The sequence below is a fragment of the Topomyia yanbarensis genome, chromosome 2 (genome assembly GCF_030247195.1).
Source record: "Topomyia yanbarensis strain Yona2022 chromosome 2, ASM3024719v1, whole genome shotgun sequence".
NCBI classification, from domain to species: domain Eukaryota; kingdom Metazoa; phylum Arthropoda; class Insecta; order Diptera; family Culicidae; genus Topomyia; species Topomyia yanbarensis.
The window spans coordinates 146,634,924-146,648,894 of NC_080671.1; the positions used below are offsets into that span (position 1 = coordinate 146,634,924).

Here is a 13,971-nt window from a genome sequence, read left to right on the forward strand (position 1 = left end):
GGTTAATCCTTTTTCATTGTATGTAGATAAACTTGATCAGAAAAGCCCCAAAAGAAATAACTTCATCATTATTTTGATGGAATAAAAAAAAATTAACCGTTTGATAGAACTGGAATTATCAAATAAGAACATAGGTACAAGTGAATTGAAATAACAGAGATTGCACCATTAGGTATGTAGAACATACTATGATTGACTCTCGACATTGTAATATATTTTGAATTCAACGCCAAGATCTGCTATTTTAATTTGGTAAATCAGATTTTGAGTTTATATCCTCAAATCTTTTCAACATTCAAATTCGACAATAACCACCCCTTTATAGATCATCTTGATACCAACAAACTCATTTCACAGGAAATTCACAGGAAATTACATTCAAGTAAGCTATGATTTTTCCAACGTTCTCGTTTCTTCTTACTCTTGACGCAGGGATGCCTATTAATCGGAAAACAAATAGAACACGCTAAAAAGAGACAGGTACACAAGGTGTACAAAAGTGTACCTACGATGACGATGGGCTCGAGCGGGAAATGGAAGTATGAGGGCGGAAAATGCCGGATCCCATCATCATGAATATTCCTTCGTTCGCACTCATCGCTGGCTGGCTACGGTTAGGGCTGTTGTAAGTTTTTTGTTCGTAATGATGTTTACCGGTTGGGATGGGTTGCTTCTTCCAATGCACTATGGTCCCAATGCTGTACTTAGGAGGACATAACTGTTTTTGCGCCCAAACCGTTAGTTTTAGGTATAAAGTATCTTCGGAAAACTTTCTGAGAACTTTCTTGCCGATTTTTTATATTAGTTGAATTAGAGTGGTTCTTGTGGTTAGGGTGTTCAAAGTATCAACTTTTTTGATATGTAAAATTCAGCTACATAATGTTCTACAAAGTTATAAATCAATCAAATTGAAGTAACTTTTCTGAAGAAACTATATGGTTATCTCTAATGGTTCATGTGTTATGATTTTTGCAATATTTAAGGTTGGGTGGTTCTTGAAAAATTGGTTTTCTATTAATATCTTTTATGTGTTTAAATGTCTCGCAAATACTTTGATCTATAACTTTTGTAAATGCCTTTTTGCGAAGCAATGAAGTTCCTATCTCTTTTGTTTGCATAGTTACAGGCGATTTTCAAAACAATTTTTTTTTCAAAGCTATATATCTTCCAAGATTGCTAATCAATTTTCAATCTTTTAATTTCATTTGAAAGAGCGGAAGTTATTTATAAAAAAAAACTGCGGGAGTGTTATTTCTGTAAAAAAAATAATTGATTTTAAAAAATGGTGTATTTTTTTTGTTCATAACTTTTCAAATAGACGAGATAATAACTTTGTTACTTCATCAAAAATATTCGCAATACAAAGCTCTAAAAGTGCTGCAAACAAAGTATTTACGATAAATCAATGTATGCAATGACAAATGAAAAATAGTGATTTAGGGGTCACGTTTACATCGCTCAATCTCGTATGGTAAAATCAACTGAGAAATAGTCAATGTGTGTGATAATGCCTGAAGTCACGGAATTTCTATTGGATATGTGATACTTTTAGAAGATACAGTCTACCGTACAACTAAATGTTAGCGTGAGTAATCCCGCAGTTTTTTCATTAAAAACTAAAAAAGTTTCGATCTTTCAAATGTAATTAAAAGGTTGAAAATTCCTTAGCAATCTTGGAAGATGTATAGCTTTGAAAAAAAAACATATTTGTTTTGAAAATCGCCTGTAACTATGCAAACAAAAGATATAGAAACTTCATTGATTCGGCAAAAATGTTCATTTAGAAAAGTTATAAAAATCTCTAGAACAAAGTATTTGCGAGAAATTGTCACATAAAAAGATATTTATAGAAAACTAATTTTTCAAGAACCACCCTACCTTAAATATTGCAAAAATCATAACACATGAACCATTAGAGATAACCATATAGTTTCTTCAGAAAAGTTACTTCAATTTAATTGATTTATAACTTTGTAGAATATTATGTAGCTGAATTTTACATATCAAAAAAGTTGATACTTTGAACACCCTAACCACGAGGAGCACCCTAATTCAACTAATATAAAAAAATCGGCAAGAAAGTTTTCCGAAGATACTATATATCTAAAACCAACGGTTTGGACGCAAACAGTTTTGTCCTCCTAAATATCGCATTGGGACCATAATGCAATGTCATCTCATTTGCGCCATTTCATGGAATCGAATCATGCGGAATATTTTCATCCCTTGCAGTACAGATGGGGGAATATTTTTAGACGGAATAGGCGAAATTCAAGGTTGTTCAGTTTTGAAGAAAATCCACTGGTGAACTGAAAAAAGAGTCGAACTGTTTATCGTATGACATTTTCAGTTAACAGTGAATGCACCACGCTAGCAATGTGTTGGGTGAATTACAATACAAAAATGTTGGACATCCTTCATAAGCCTCCCAGGTGCGGCATTCGGAACTGGAAACAAAATTGAATGAAATAAATTAGACATATCATAATTTTCGTATAGGTCACTAACTCGCGGAAAAGCATCGATTTTGAAAAGGTTGCGCTGGCCCAACTGTATATGTCTGTACATAATTAAGCAAGCCCTAGATAATTCTCACAAAAGAACCGTCACTGCGGGCGTGGCCCCAATTGATTGATCAGACAGCAGGCTTCCGGAGTAGTGGAGAAGTACGGAAGATGAGCTGATGGCTTTTCTATTGACGAATGATGTATTATTAGATATAACATATCTATTAGAAATACTTCTTTTTCTCTTCAAAAGATCAATGTGTTTATAGATGTCCAGATGTTTTCGCAAACGAGCCTTAAACAATTTACAGTGTAATGCATTTGCATTGTGTGAAACCCGGTTAGCTTCCATCGTAGATCTAAACTTCCACTATTTTAAGATTATTCGCCAGGACCAAGAAAACAATATGGCGGAGTGTTTTTCGGGATCTAATTATGCATGATATTTGCGACAATTTGAATCTTGAACACGATGAAAATTGTACGAATTCTTATTCGCGCTGGACCAAGCGCGTTAGATTTTTCATTGTACTCGACCTCGCTACAATTAGAGTGTACCCATCGAATGAAAGAACTACACGTCTCTATATATCAAAAAATGGAACTCGACACTGCGATTAAAGGTCAGACGAAACGTGTAGACGGCGCAAACAATCACGCACCCTACTCTGTTGCGGGACAAAGAGTGAATTCTGAGTTACGTGAGAAAGTCCTATAAAAGATTTTTGAACATCGAATCGCCCGAATATTTCAGAATATACGCGACGTTAGAAACGCAAATGAAAACCTAATGAAGGCTGAAAACGCGGGTATTGGTGCCGGTTCGTCGACGGATTAACGAGAGAAACAATGTTCTTTTCTGGTGATAAGGCCCTACGTTGTGCATTCGATTCAACCTATAATCGGAGTACACTGAACCAAGAATTCTTTTTCGGCGGCAGTAGCATTAGCATTTAAATCCACATTTAAATTATAGGTGCTCGCGATGAAAAGATAATGCTGTATATAAACATAATGATTGTTCTTTAAAGATGTTCGCGCTAAGCATTGTAGTGCGCATATCACTGTAACGTTGATGATAACAGCTCTAATTATCATGACAGTAGTGGTAAGGGCAACCATAAAAGAGCCTACATCGTTACAGTTTAATAGAGTCTCTCCGTTCGATAAAGTGTGAAAAGCGTAGAACATATATGGGAGTTGTTGGGTGCTTTATCTGAAAAATTATACCAGATTACCTTAGTTTGGGTTCTTTCGTATTGCCCCATTCCGGGTAATGAGAAGGCGAACACTTAGGTGATATTTATGAAACATACACGCAGAAAAGTTGTCCTCAAAATCACGATTTTACGTCATGAAAACAGGACCATGAACTAAAATCATGCGTTTTATAATTATGTTAAATTTCCCTTCAGTAACGCCTATGTAATGCTCTTTAGTGGAGATATTTCATTTTGTTATGTGAACTTCAGTGACGGCTACCGCCATACCATTACCAAACCGATTTTATGCACGTGAACTAGTTCACAACTTTATGAACATTATTCATGAAACCAAAGGTTGAAGGTGATTTTATTCATAGCTTTTGGAACATTATTCAGAGCCCGACTATGCGACGTGAACTGATTCATGATTTGTTAGATCTTGAACATGATCTGGTTTTCGTGGTTGTGAATTAGAGTTCACGTGAACTAAACATTAACATGAGTCACATTATTCCACGCATCAAATACGAGTGTGAGCTCAAGAATAAAATATCACGCTAGCGTGCATATAAATTACGAAAATCTTGTCTAAGATCCTCAAATCATGAATATAAATTACACCACTAGTGACTGAAATATCACAAATCGTAACCATGATCGTGAAATCATGAAACACAAATCATTATACTGTTGACTAAATTATCACGATAACGTGAATAGAAATTACAGAAATCGTGACTAAGATGCTGAACTCATGAACATAAGTCACACTACTGTGCCAAAAAAATCCAACACAGAACTCGTAAATAAAATATCACGAAAATGGCAATATAAGTAACGAATATCGTGATTATGGCTCTGAAATGATGAACATAAAGCGTGCTTTTATTGCAGGAAAATTCGATAATGAGCTCGTGAATGAATATCATGGTAACGTGATGAAAAATTACGGAAATTGCGACAAAGTTCCTGAAGCCATGAGCATCGTTTAAATCTCGACTTTTTTAATTGATGTACTTTATACAAACTAGTGTATCCCCAAATTATGAACAAGAATCATAGCAAAAACTAATCGTATCCATGGAACAACCACAATAACCCAATCAAACAGTGCAATGTAACGCCATGTACATTTTTGCGCGAACTAGTTTTTTTTAAAACACACATAGTTTCATGAATGCGAGGTTTATTATTCATAAGTTCAGGAACTATAAATCGTTCAGTTCACGAAATCGTGATTTTTTTTCATGACTATGAACGGATTTTTTCCGTGTAGTTTAGCTTCAACGACTTTTTCAGTATTTCCTGTCACAGGATGCTCGAAAATTGAAACATTCTGTAGAACAATGGAGGTTTGGGATCCCAAAGGTATCAACAAACCTTGGATCAAGGGAACGAATGAGGGTCGTGGTTTCATTCGGATATTTCGGACCATACCCAACCATTATGCGAATCTCCGGGGTCGTAGAGAGCGATCTTTGAGCTTGTGGTGACGGTTATTACGACAATAAACATGTTGTTCGGTCGTGCTCTTAGTATTCAAGCACCAGATCTCCGGTAAACGATTCCCTTTGGCTTCGTACCAGTCCGAGATGTGCTGGCTTTCCTCGATCTCTCCGATATTCTTACTGTTAATCAAATAAAAGCTCCTATTAAAAAATTTACAAATCGAATACCTAGTTTTTAAAAATATTTTTATCTGTATCCTTTGATCTCAATAAAATAGAATTAATTTTTTTGTATATCGATCTGAATTCCTTGCTTAAAGACATAGATGTGTCGAAATATATTCCCCTTAGTATTAATATAAAGAATAATTTCAAATTTCGAATAAATTGTAATACTTTTTGGTGGTATCCACTGGGGAAAACAGATCTAAATGGTGAGTTCAGTGAAAGCAATTTTGTGAAAAACCCCCACAGTGACAAGGTTATTTCCGGCAACCCTTGGTATTGCGGCCTAATGCACAAACCCTTATGCTATCCTTGGGATATGATGACATCCCAGAAAGAACAGATGATTATTGCATTGGCGACAGTGATTAAACCCTGCACAGTAAAAATTCATGAATATTAATTATAACGTAATTTGTAAATTAATTTAATAAAGTTAATATATAATTTTCCATTAAAATTAACATAAATAAAAGCAAATGCAATATTGCAGTAAGTCCAGATTCAGTTTAAATAGTTAGTCAAAGTTTATGTGTTGCTCGTTAACTTTATTGTGTATTATTTGTAGCGTTTGTGCCAGAAGCAAAATCCCCATATATTGACCATCCACTTACATATTAGTGATATTAACGAGGAACGATAATGAGTTTTTGTAAGTTCTTGTAATATGTTATTGTAATTGTTAAATGTAAAATTCGTCTACTCTGTTACTCCGCAATATAGTCTCCCCTGAAGAAGGCGCAAACAAGGCGTCGAAACGTTGGGATTTAAAAGCAAACAAATCGTTTTAATCCACTAAGGACTGTAAAAAAGCAGTTCAAATTTCTAGATATAAATAAAAGCTGCAGCATATCTCAGTCAATATTACTGCAGAAGATTAAATCTTATCCTTGCGCATTGAAATTTCCACTGCTCAACGATTTTTATTTAAATGAAAATCGTGTAAATTTCAAATCACATGAAAAGTTAAGTCACAAGTTATGTAGTACATTTGTTACATTCAAAGAAATGTAAATTTGCTGGTTTTATTCTAACTGTGTGCCTTAGACCTCTTCAAATTTTAAAAAGTTTTGAAATATACATGCGCAGAAAAAAATATTTTGTTATTTTAAATTTATTTTCAAGCACATATTTGGAGCATGAATATAAATGTAAAATTAAACTCCACCACAAATACACACAACTTGTCGTGCTTTATTCAACGAATTTTGCTATAATTTTACACGTTGATTGAAAATTACAGCTTCATTAAACGGGATACCAATGCACTTTAATGTATTTTTAATCCAATATTGCTATAAAATAAATGACATGTAATATCACACGAACACAAGTGTAAAATCACATGCTTTTTGATGCTCCCATTGAGTGCATCGAATTCAACTTAATTTTCAATCCAATTTGCGATTCAAGCTTTGTATGTTTACATTCGTATTGATTTACATGTCGTTTAAATTTCATTATGTTTTGGTGTGTGGGCCAGCTCAGATTTTTGTTCTAGGTGTGAATTCAGAAAGTTTCGCCAAAATGGCTTAATTTGGACATGATTTTGAGGTGTCTCCAATAAAAAAAATCGTGTTTTTGATATGTTTCCATAGTAAGATCACTTGCACTCTGATTTATAGGCCCTATTAAATTAAACATGCCCACATATCATCAAAGGTATCATATCTTAACATGTTTTAACAGGTGAAGATAGCTCTAATCGCAATAGAAAATTTGTTATCTGAATTTTTATACAGAAAAGAATATCAAACCCAAGGAAAATTAGTGCCTCTAAAGCGAGTTCAAGGTAAGGGATCATCCATAAATGACGTAGCACTTTTTGAGTGATTTTTAATACCCCCTCCCCCATCGTAGCATTTCATCACAAACCCCTAAATAACCACCCTGGCAAATACGTGGCTTGACGGTAAACCTCCCCCCCCCCCTTGACTAAGCAAAAAATTTTAAAAAATGAAAAACGTTGTTAGTTAGATGAAACGGGTAAAGCTACGTAGCATGACGTGCCCCCCTCCCACCCTGTCGTCACACATCATCACAAAATACAAAACTCCCCCTCCCCCATATAATGCTACGTCATTTATAGATGATCCATAAGTCGGCCTACACTGAAATATTCGATCTATATTATTGTAATCAGTGCAGCGAAAGCTCAAGTCATTTAGTTTACGCATTCGCAAAGACTTGTTCCGTCTGGCGACTGCAGAATTCGATTTATTCACGCCCTTATCTAGACGAACATTTGAATGCAATGGTAACAAATTAACAAAATTATGTATCATCACATTGCATTTATCCGATGTCTGTATCCCTTGATATATAGAACCTAACGAATGAGATGGCAGTATACATGTTGATAATTGACCCACATTTACCTAGTTAAATACTGTATTCATACCTCGTTTCCGAAACCCACTGGAAAAATCTACTTTGAATGTAGAGATTTTTTAACGTACTCTTAATGGAGAATCCCATCAAAGCTTTCTAAAAGCTATGGAAACAGCAAAACCGCTTTAACTACTAATCTGAACAGTTATCCCAACCACGTAAACTCGCAATTCATCCACGCTCGTATCATATACACAACTCCCGATGAAGATTTATTTAAATGTTCACAACTCGTCGGCAAAGATTTATCAACGATGCAATGCGCTCCATTCAGTACATACTAATACCCAGTATCATCACATTCGACCGCCTTCTCGCGGCATCGTATTGGCTCATGTTACATATACACACGTGGCCCGCAGCTATGAAAGGGAACCATTTGATAGAGTGTTAAACAGCTCCCGGAACGTGACTGGGGTTTACAAAAGTTATCATCAAGGGTTTCAACCAAAACCAATAGAGATATCGCAACGCCTGGAGAATCAGTACCGTAAATCGGCTTATAAACAAAGAGGCTTCTCCTCTAGACGAACAAAGTGCTTGTGCAATATCTCTATCACCAAGGCAACGACTTAATCCCTCATGGGATGTGGAAAAGGAAATCTCTGTTGGAATTGCAAAATATTCCTAATTTATCACAAAATCATGACAGCTAACAAATAATCTAATTTCGGCTCGTACCAACAGCTTTCTTCCTCCCTGCCGACAACGACGACGACGGTCTGTTGCATTGGACAAAATGAGATACATGACTGTGCAAAATTCGGTATGCATACCAGAGTGGGATTACTGTTCAAGGCAATTTGGCAGAAGAAGACGACTCCGGTGACGGTGGAAATTCCGTTCGAATAAATTTCCATATGCACCAGGCGACCAGATGACGGCAGTTCTGGGGACGCTTGCTGACAGGACTGAGGCTTTCCGCCGACGTGGAGACGCGGGAAATGAAGATGTTTGCTGTTGGAAATTTCCTACTGATTGCCTTTGCTGCCGTGAGTCTAGACATAGCGAAAGTCATGGTTGTTCGAATTTAAATCTCTATGGAATATGCAAAGTTATGTGTCATATTGGGAAAACAACTGAAAACTCTGGCTTAAAAATAGGTCACACTCGCTTTAGTTCATGGAATCAGTGCTTTTTTCGTCCTTTTATAACCAGACTGCTGCTGAACAAAGTTATGACAAGAGGGGGGAAGATAGAAACATTCAAATTTTCTAGCCTTGTCAGCGGGGACAAAGAACGGAGCAGCGTGTTGCGGTCGTATCATCAGTTTCAATTGTACCTGTCACATTCATTTCCTCTCTGCTTGAAATCAGGAGTATAAACTTTATTCACCTTTATGGATCCTACCTCCGAGAAACAGCCCGTTCGAATAGAGTGAGTGATAAACGTTTCCTTCTAGACGTGTGTTTCCTGCTGAGTTGCACTAACAGAAAAAAGCTATTTCCTCTTCGCAGGAAACCTATCTATAGACCATGTGCAAATTTAACAAATGCTAAGAAGAGAATAAACATCAACAGCTTTTTTCCTGACTAGACTAGTATTCAAAACTGATAAACTTCTGTTTTACTTTACTTTGCAGACACTTTGCTAAAGCTGATACAAAAAAATAAGCTGAAAAACTTCTGGTAAGTTTTCAACAAGTGCTTCTGAAAGCAAAGCACATAATTATCTCCCCATAGTCATTTACTTTACAGCATAGAAACTAGTTATTTGCTTTTTCGTTGCATGATTCTCTGAGGAACAATGTTCCTGCGCTTTTCAATTGCGGATCTACATTTGAGCAGTCGTTGCTCTGTGAATGACGAAGAAGATGGAAACAGATTAGGGATCACACATAGCACATTAAGATTCCCGAGGGGGAAGAAGGGGATTCGAAAAAGTGTACGTTAGTTTAAAAATTGTATAAATAAACTTTTGTGTTCTTCACATGGAATAACAAATATGTTGCAGCGCATCAATGTTTTAATATTTTAATGACATAAGGGGTTATACAATAAAAAAATTGAAAAAAAATCTATTTTTGTTGTGATTTAGGGTTTTAAGGGTGATGTGTCAAAATACGGAAGGCGGCTATAATATATAAATGTTCAAACTTTCAATTCTACTGCAACGCCTGAACTGAAAACTTGACTCGCCTTTTTTCGAAACCACATTTCTGGTGCTGACCGGAAAAGTAACTCGAACAAATGATTTTTTATCATTCTGAAATTTTCACAGTGTATTCAACATATCCCCATACGTAGGACTTTATCTCTTTGTCGGATATATTTTTAAGAGCAATTTTGTGTCGTTTTTAAGACATTTTCAGCGATTTGCCTTTCTTGCCTCCTGTTTCCGTGAGTCAGGAATTTCTCCCGACACCGATACCCGCTTCCTTGAGCCATTTAGCTCTCGGAATCTACTCCAATATTATTCGGCGAATGACTATCTTTCTTCCACTAACAGTTCCCTGACAGCGGAATTTCTATCGGTAGCGATGTCTGTTTCGTGAGCCAACTAGTTCTTATTTTTGACACGATATTGTCGGCTAGTTCACGGCGGTGAATTTATCCTAATGTGGATTCCCCGCCGGTAGATATCTCCCTATACCGATGTTCGTTTTCGTGAGCTCACCGCTTCGTCCCGAGTAGGATCTAGTCCCTGGCGGTGGACCTAGCCTACTCAACGGATCAGCCAGTATGCGTTGAGGTTTGTCCAGCGGATCCGGCTGGAGCGTAAGTTCCGGTTCACTGGCGCCCCAATCACCCACTACTAGCTGTTCGACGCGATCTACTCTCTCTATCCTAGTCAGAAGTTACTTGATAGGGTGTCGAAGTCGGTCCGGTAGAGTCTGACATCGGGTTCGCTGGCGCCCCGACGACCCGAACTCGGTGCTGCTTAGCGCACTACTCAACTTGTCCCCGGCGGTGAACCTAATCTACATCGGTGGAGAGTTCCTCGGCGGCGGAATTTCTCCCGAAACCCGATTTGTGGCGGCTTTCTAGCTGACGGCGCTACTATGTTCGTCTCTTAGGCAACTTTCTCTGCAGATCGGAGTGTATACTCGTAACCACATACTCTGTTGACAGCATCCCAGATATGCTCATCCTGGCACTCTTGGACCATATTGTCACCTGTCACACCAGGGCATTCGAAGACCACATGTTTTGGTGTGTCTTGAAAGTTCACACACTCCGCGCAAAGAAAGCATGTTCAAACCGATGCAGGTACTTCCAGAAGCATCAGTGCTCGGACAAAAAGTGCTTCAAATGGAACATCACCTCTCCATGCTTCCTATGCACACAAGCCGACATATTTGGGATGAGTCGGTGAGTTCACCTTCCTTCCTCCACGTTGTTCCATTCCACATAGCCAACGAGTTCGCTCTGACTAGTCTCCTTGTCATTCGTACATTCCTCTGCTGGTAGAATTCCACGGCCTCAGCCAGAGTGATGCTTCCGACGATATCGTTCTGCGCGCATTCGCGATACGACAGGATTAGGTGCTTGCCAACATCCTCCTATTGCGCTGTGAGTTCAGCGCAGCTGCCCAGACCGGTACGCTATACCTCAATATTGAGAATGAGACACCCGCCAGTGGACGTCTCGTGCTGCATCTTGCTCCTTCAATGCTCGGCATGATCCTAGCCAACACATTAGTTGTCCTCACAGCCTTCTCACATACATAGTCGACATGGATGTTGTAATTTAACCGATCGTCGACCATCATACACAGGTGCTTCAGCGCACGCATCGATGGAATTGAGTGTCCCCCAACGCTCATCATGACGCTAGATTTTTTTTACCGTTGCTAACCATCACTATCTCCGCCTTGTGGTGAGCCAGCTGCAACTTGGGATCAGGTTTCCACGATCTCTGTTGTCTCTGCCGTCAATATCTCCACCTCCTCAAAGATCTCATCGGTTATTGACAGGACAACATCGTTTGCAAAGATGACAATGTCAGCTCTTCTGGGCAGTTCCAGTGTTAACACTCCATTTTACATTATATTACAGAGTATTCGGCCGAGTATGGGGCCCTGAGGTACTCCCGCAGTGACCCTAATCGACCACTACCCCATGTTCGTCTCATAGACCAGTAGTCGGTTCTGAAAGTGACTTTTTAGAACCTTGCACAAATGATCCGGGAGTCGCGTTCTGTGCAGGCGACAGCCGTTCTCCTTCTCCTTCGCTTCAATGCTTTCTCTGCGCTGGCGATGACTGTGCGGATGTCGTCCACCATCGAGATCCCTTTTCGGAACCCGAACTGTGCGTCCGTTCTCACTTTCAGCGTAGGTCGTCAGCCTGTTGAGGATAACCCTTTCGAGAATATTAAAATATAGCTATTTTGCTATATTTCAATATTCAATATTGCGTGTTAGACCTGTTTACCCTAATCACTACCTCGCGTTTAAAAGCGGCCCTGGGATAATATCAAAAGAAAGGGCTATTTTACGTCCGAACGATTCTCTGAAGACACCATTGATCAAAACTAAGCTGTTTGGCGATAATAACACAGTGCTACAAAAAACCAAACATGAACATTTCAATTAACCTAGTATAACCTGTACGTCTAATGAAATGCAACACAAAACCATGTTTGGCCAGTTTAAAATACCTCCAAAATCTTGATTTATAGCAAAATACCTGACAATTAAGCTAATTAAGCTAATTAAGTGTGCTATTTTTTGTTTCAAGTGTTTCAACGTTGACATTAGCTCATCAAGTTCGTGACTGGCGAGCCATTGTATTTAGGGGCAAAGTGTATTAAGAAAGTAACAAACACTTATATTGAACATAATCAGCCATGAAATCATAGTTTGGAGAAATGAGAAAGGCGCAATTGCATCGTTACCTAACGATGCAATTACGCCTTTCTCATTTCTCCAAACTATGATTTCATGGCTGATTATGTTCAATATAAGTGTTTGTTACTTTCTTAATATACTTTGCCCCTAAATACAATGGCTTGTCAGTCACGAACTTGATGAGCTAATGTCAACGTTGAAACACTTGAAACAAAAAATAGCACACTTAATTAGCTTAATTGTCTGGCATGAAGAAGTGTGCGAGAGGGGTTAAAACCCCACAACCGAAGCACACCCCATCTTAGGTTTGTGTAATTCGGACCAGCCATCTCTGAAACACAGATGTAGGGTTCGCAGTACCGACCCTTTTTGGCGAGAACCGGTACTACGGTAGTGAAGCCCTCAGTACCTGTAGTACCGGTAAAGTACCGGTACTCGAATATTTTTTTTAAATTCGAAATAGGCTTCAAAGTGAAATTGAATGCTCAAATTGATGACCTTATTCTCAGATGATTGATTTGTGCTGATCAAAAAAGTATGTTTATTGTTTTCAATTGATTCGGAATGGCATGACTCATTTCAACAGAAAATATTTTTCGTATGCGGCACCTTTTATTTCGAAATCTAGGCCACTTTGAAATCAATAACTGCTAAGCGGTGCGACTTTTGTCGACTTCAACAGATGGTAAATGTAAGAAACACTATTAACAACAGTAAATCAAAGCGAGAGTGGCAGTAAATCCGAGCAGGTTATTCGCAGTTCCTCTCTTAATTTTCTGTAAATTGGTTTAGACCTGCATACCAAGGCTTCTTGCTTTCCTGTAAACTATGAAGTTTTGCTGAATTTCCCGATCACCAATAATTACAAATCGCTCCATTTGGAGTAGTTCACCAATTCTAAAATTATTGGCTACTAAATCGCTGTTCGTTATTTTATAAATAAACGTTAAAGAGCAAACCAAAAACATGACTTAGACCATAGTCTTATTACGCGCCACCCAGTGAATAATGAAACCTAAAGGGCGAACACGAAATTATTGCGACACATTCAACAGGGCATAACTTTTTTACCGTTGGGTAAAAATCAACCAAATTTTGCACACTTTCTCATTGATGTGTATTGTTTACATGCTGTCAAACTCGAAGTCGTGTTTTTCGATTCAACAAAAATGGAGGTGAACCAACGCGAGTCGAGAGAACAAATTCTTTCCAAACACCTGGAATTTCCTGAAAAATGTTGAACATTCACCATTCAACCGTCTCCAAAGTGTTGAAGCGGTTTCAGGAGCGGTTGACGTTGGACCACGGCAAGGGAGCTGGAAGAAAACCGGGACCGGAGAACAAAAAGACGGAGGGAAAGGTGAAGCGGATGATTAAAGCAAATCCCAACGTCTCAAGCCATGATTT

General features: G+C 38.2%; 1 protein-coding gene across 13 annotated transcripts in view; it reads left to right on the plus strand.

Moving 5' to 3' along the window:
• LOC131681656 (ubiquitin-conjugating enzyme E2Q-like protein 1) overlaps nucleotides 1-13,971 on the plus strand; it is a 205,060-nt gene that overhangs the window by 115,139 nt on the left and 75,950 nt on the right. For 12 of the 13 annotated variants that reach the window (XM_058962581.1, XM_058962578.1, XM_058962582.1 and 9 more), the window contains exon 3: nucleotides 9,359-9,404. The exons of the other annotated variant lie outside the window; for it this stretch is intronic. The gene's annotated coding sequence lies outside the window, so the exon portion shown is untranslated. The remainder of the gene's footprint in view (nucleotides 1-9,358; nucleotides 9,405-13,971) is intronic. 13 annotated transcript variants of the gene reach the window in all.